The sequence below is a fragment of the Corythoichthys intestinalis genome, chromosome 19 (genome assembly GCF_030265065.1).
Source record: "Corythoichthys intestinalis isolate RoL2023-P3 chromosome 19, ASM3026506v1, whole genome shotgun sequence".
NCBI lineage: Eukaryota > Metazoa > Chordata > Actinopteri > Syngnathiformes > Syngnathidae > Corythoichthys > Corythoichthys intestinalis.
Genome location: NC_080413.1, coordinates 25,552,083 through 25,557,975, shown reverse-complemented (window position 1 = coordinate 25,557,975; position 5,893 = coordinate 25,552,083).

Genomic DNA, 5,893 nt, shown 5'->3' with positions numbered 1-5,893 from the left:
TGTTTGTATGCGGTACAGCTTTCGTCGTTCTTCAAAAATCCAAGCTTAAATCCGACATGAGTGTTTGCCGTCTTCGGTTATTACTAAATGAAGCTCGGCCCCCTATGATAAGGCGTGACGCAAAGAATGACAAAGTGTCAGGTCAATAGGAATTATGAAGTCTATGGTCAAACAAATATGCACCAGTAAAGTTTGTAATAATTCGTATTTTATCATACCGTGTGCAAGTAAGGATACAATACATGGAACAATAATTTTAATCACTTTTTTTGAAAAGCCATTTTAAACACGAAAAGCAGCATTAATATTTAACATAATCTAGAAACAACATTATCTCATTCTCTTTCACTTCAGAAAAGAATGATTCGCATGGAAACGGGCACTTCAGGGGCCATTCAAATTGAGGTGGGGCAAGTCCCTGTGGCCCCACCCCTAAAACCGCCACTGGACTGTAGTCCCAAATTATTCCCATATAATAAATAATGGTTTCCTGAGACTATATCAACATTTTGTACTGACTAACACTGTTTGATGGTGCTTTAAAGCCTTATTTTAGCTCAAATTAACTCAATTTAATTAATACTATACGATGAATTCATTTCTGATCTTGATGCAAGGAAACAGCACACCACCAGGTGGTGCTGTTTTTCTTTTTCGTCTAGATTTTTTTCTATATAGGCAAATGCAGAGTATGGATTAATTGATCAATTTAATAAATAACAATGGATATTTGCACTTTCCTATTTATATAACTGATTCTATGATTAACTCTAAACTTGTCTAACTTAAGTGCTTTGTTTTAGTTAATGTCCATGAACGGGAAATATAGCCATCCATGTTTTCTTTATACACCATAGACCCCAGTTTTGTCATGGAAACAGCCCAGTGGGAACTCTAATGGTGCGGTTAAGCTTGAACTCTGCCTGACAACAACAAACTGACACGCAAATCAGTGGAATTCTGTTGATTTATGTTGCTGCTTCCGTTATTCAATTAAACATTTATTTCAAGTTTTATGATGAATCATGAATGATTTGTGCTATTTTTAACTTTGGTGTTGGAAAAGAAAATGGAACAAAACACTTTTGACAGTAAGTGAGAGAACAGTAGTTTTCCTGGTATGAAGGCAGTGACTGACACAACCAAATTATTTCCATTAAAAAAAAAAAAAATCACTTTTTGGCTATTGTGCAAAAACCCATATATGTTGTTTGTGTAAAATGTAGGATTTTTTTCAATGTTGAACTACATGATTCTGATATAATAATGCAATTAGCAATGGGAAAAAAAAATTAATTATCTTTTATTTTCCAGTTTTAATTGAGTACGATGACCATGATGCTGCCTACAAATCATTGGCAGGCAATACACGACATTATTCAATGCCAAGAACAAACGCTGCATGCGACGGCAGCACTCGACAGACTGTTACTCTGATACTAGTGCCAAGGTTGCTGATCGGTTTCATGTGCAGCCTGTAAAAATTTTTACTGCACAAAGTGAAGCACTCGTGATGCACGAAGGCATTACTAGCGAAGGGGAAAACTTGAGTCCGACTTCTAAAAGTCACTGTTATTAAAACAGTGTCTATTAGTAGGGTGCTAGATGGATTATTATGCCACTATAATGAAACGGCACGTATAAAGTCAGCATTTATTTACACAAGCTTTAGTCTAAATTGCAGTGTATGTTTTTAGAATAGGCAGTTACACTTTTTTTCATAAATAAGAAATGCTTGTTGGTGGTTAATTAATTCATAATGTGGACATGTTGACTTTTTTGTAACTATTGCAGCGCAGAGGTGTGAAACTCATCTTTGTCAAGGGGAATATCCAGAGGTGGGTAGAATAGCCAAACTTTTTACTCAGACAAGACTAGCGTTACTTAAAAATACTATTACTCAAGTAAGAGTAAAAGTAGTCATCCAAAAAAGGTACTCAAGTACAAGTAAAAAAGTATTTGGTCAAAAGAATACTCTAGTAATGAGTAACATTGTGAGTAACTGCCTTTGCTGTTTTTTTTTTGTTTTTTTTTAAACAGTGGTATTTTTTTTTCTCAGCACAAAGTTATAGATACGAACTTTTATTATTATGCTGTACTATAACCTATTAAATAACTAGAAATAATTAGAAATACAAAAAAAAAAAAAAAATCATTGAACTCCAGGGAGGGAAAAAGATTTTGCAGAACTGACACATCATTTGTCCACAGAGCCATGAGTGCCCTCTAGTAGAGAAAATAGTTCCAAGTTTGAATAGTTGAATAATTTGTTCAGAGTTTCTATTATGAAATTAAAATGATAATATCACCGGTTTTCCGCGGTCAATCGGTGCCAGATAAAAACGGGAAGAGTGGTTAAAACCCACGCTTTGGAGTCATGTTGATGGCAGCACTCTATATCAAATACTTAACTTTTTACGGTGCTTTAAAGACACCAACCACATGATTGAACAGGCCGGCATGATCATACAACGGCAAGCTTCAGTCTGATTGGTGTAATGAAGTCATGGGGTTATTGTTGTGAAGACTCATTGGTGAAACTGGTAGAGCTACTGTTGGCATCGCTGGGAAAAAAAAAAGTCAAATCAAATCTGATAGAGGGAAAATTTATCGACTAGTGTAATAAGTAAGAGTAGAATTTCTTCTTCACAAATGTACTCTAGTCAAAGTAAAAAGTATGGTAAAACTAGTCTTAGAAGTACATTTTTCTAAAAAAAGTTACTCAAGTAAATGTAATGGAGTAAACGTAATGCATTACTACCCACCTCTGGGCATATCGCACAGTAGATAGGTTTCCATCAATGCAACCAATAGGATTGTGTGATTGTCTCATATTATTACACATACACAAAAAAATTGAATGTTACCTGTCACATCTACTCCCCCCTTACATAACATGTCCCAGAAATAAACACAAAAATACCTCCTGTTTTTCCCCCATTACTTATTACTTATAAATCCAATCTATCTATCGCGTGCAGGATAACGACGTTCAACAGTCACTTCCGATTTTCCACTTGTGGAAACAGGTTCCGATACCGTTTCAGGTTCCGTTTGTGCATTGGTTGAATTAGACACAATTACAGCAGGATTGTTTGGGTTTGACACATCCGGTAAGCTAGACATTTCTGGTATTTTTGGCACATCCGGTAAGCTAGACATTTCTGGTATAATTACACTGTTAGCATCATCACAATCAATAGACAGTTCTGGAGTAGTGTCTGGTGTTCCCAACAATTGATCCCATCCTCGTCGCCACTTTTGTTATGTACTTCCTTAAGCTAAGTACATGTCAGGCCGAGAATTGAATGGAACAACACTTTTTTATTCAGTGTGCTTCTCGGCATATATGTCACCGAAACATCACAGAGATTCCTTTTATACTGCAATACCACACCCACAGGAAATGCACACTATGGCAACAGCAGTGTGACATAAATATGTCACATTACCTAGCGTTTCAGACTAAATATTCTATTATTTAAATGGGTGCACTGTTAGAGAGTACCAAATTCAGAGGTACTTAATCGACTCACAATGTAAATATTCCCACTTCCACTCATTTTCACTAACTGTGAGTTATAGGACATTAGCAGCTCATTTGTGCATTATTATGCAACACCTATTTTAATCTTTTGGAATTTCTCACATTTCTGCATAAAATCACCATTAATGTGATCTGATCTTTGTCAAAATCACACAGATGAAAATACAGTGTCTGCTTTAACTAAAACTACCCAAAGATTTATAGGTTTTATATTTTAATGAGGGCAGCATGCAAACAATGACAGAAAGGGGAAAAATAAGTAAGTGAACCCTCTGCATAAGGAGACTTCAAGAGCAATTGAAACCAATTTTTTCCAAACATTTTAAGTCAGGTGTGTGCCCAATCACTGATGAGTGGTTTAAAGCTGCCCTGCCCACTATAAAATACACACCTGGTAAAAATTGTCTTGATGAGAAGCATTTGTCTGATGTGCATCATGGCTCAGTCAAAAGTGCTGTCTGAAGACCTGTGATCAAGGATTGTTGATTTGTATAAAGCTGGGAAAGGATACAAAACAATCTCTAAAGGTCTGGATGTTTATCAATCGACAGTCAGAGGAGTTGACTACAAATAGAGAAAGTTACTCTCCCAAGGAGTGGCCGTCCACCAAAGACGACACCAAGAGTTCAGCGCAGAATACTCAGAAAGGTAAAGAAGAACCCTAGAGTGACTGCTAAAGACATAGCAAAATCACTGGCAAAGTCTAATATCTTTGTGCACACATCAACTATACTGTAAGTAAAACTATGGCCATGAATGGTGTTCATGGGAGGACTCCACGGAGGAAGGCACTGCTGTCTAAAAAAATCATTGTTGCTCATTTAATTTTCACAAAAAGGCACTTGGACACTCCACAGAAGTTTTGGCAAAATATTTTGTGGACAGATGAAACCAAAGTTGAATTATTTGGGAGTAACACACAACGTCATGTGTGGAGGGAAAACGGAACACCTCACCAACATTAACACCTCATCCCCACCGTGAAGCATGGTAGGGGGGGGGCATCATGATTTGGGGCTGTTTTGCTGCCTCAGGGCCTGGACAACTTGCAATCATTAATGGTAGAATGAATTTCTAAAGTTTATCAAGATGTTTTGCAGGAAAACCTGAGGCAGTCTGTCAGACAGTTGAAGCTAAAAAGAATATGGATGCTGCAACAAGACAATGATCAAAACACAGAGGTAAATTAACTTCAGAATAGTTTCAGAAGAACACAATACATGTTCTGGAGTGGCCAAGTCAAAGTGCAGACTTGAACGCCATTGACATGCTGTGGCATGAACTAATGACAGCGATTCATGCCAGACATCCCAGGAACCTGACTGAACTACAGCAGTTTTGTAGAGAAGAATTGGCCAAGATTAGTCCTGATCGATATGCCACACTAATCTGCAGCTACAGAAAGCGTCTGGTTGAAGTTATTACTGCCAAAGGCGGAGGGTGGTATTAAATGTAATACTGTGTGTCACTTACTTATTTTCCCCCTTCTGTCAGTTTTTGCATACTATCTTCATTAAAATATGAAAACCTATAAATGTTTTGGTGGTTTTAGTTAAAGCAGACACTGTTTTTTCCTCTGTGTGATTTAGACAAAGATCATATCACATTTGATGGTGATTTTATGCAGAAATGTGAGAAATTCTATAAGGTTCAGATACTTTTCCATACCACTGTAGATATATGAAAATTGACTTGCACGGTGTCATTTTTTCCTTTTTTTCCCCAAATTCGGAAGTCTAAGGACCTGAGGTTTTTTTCTCCTTAATGTTAAAATTTAATTGTCTATTAATTAACCTTTATTTCATTTTATTTTTATTAAATCATCCTGATATGTGGTTTTGGAATTAGAAGCTAGGAAAATAGGCTGTTCAAGCAACTGTTCCATATGTTTTAAAAGGGGGATTGGTAACAAAACTGTTCATTTTCATAAGTGACGGCAAATGATACATATACATATACATATACAGTATATACGGTATATATATAGAGAGAGAGATTTTTTTTTTTTTTTTTTAATGAAAAACGTGAAACTGACGCAAATGATTTGCTTTCATGAGCCACGGATCACCATGTGGCGGGCTGGACAAACCTCCAGGTCTGAAGTTTATCACTTGTACTGCAGTATGATGTACAGCTCAAAGGGAGACAATATTGTGAAGCTACATCGTAAATGAAAAAAGTAAATAAAAGAAAATGTCTCAAATAGGTATAGTAACCCACACTTTGGACAATGCAATATCTCATGTACCGCTATTTATTTACAGAAAGAAGTAGCCTTAATCTGAAGGGTTGCGTGACCCCTTGTTTTCCATAAAGCCCACCCTGAAAACAATGGAAAACAAAAAC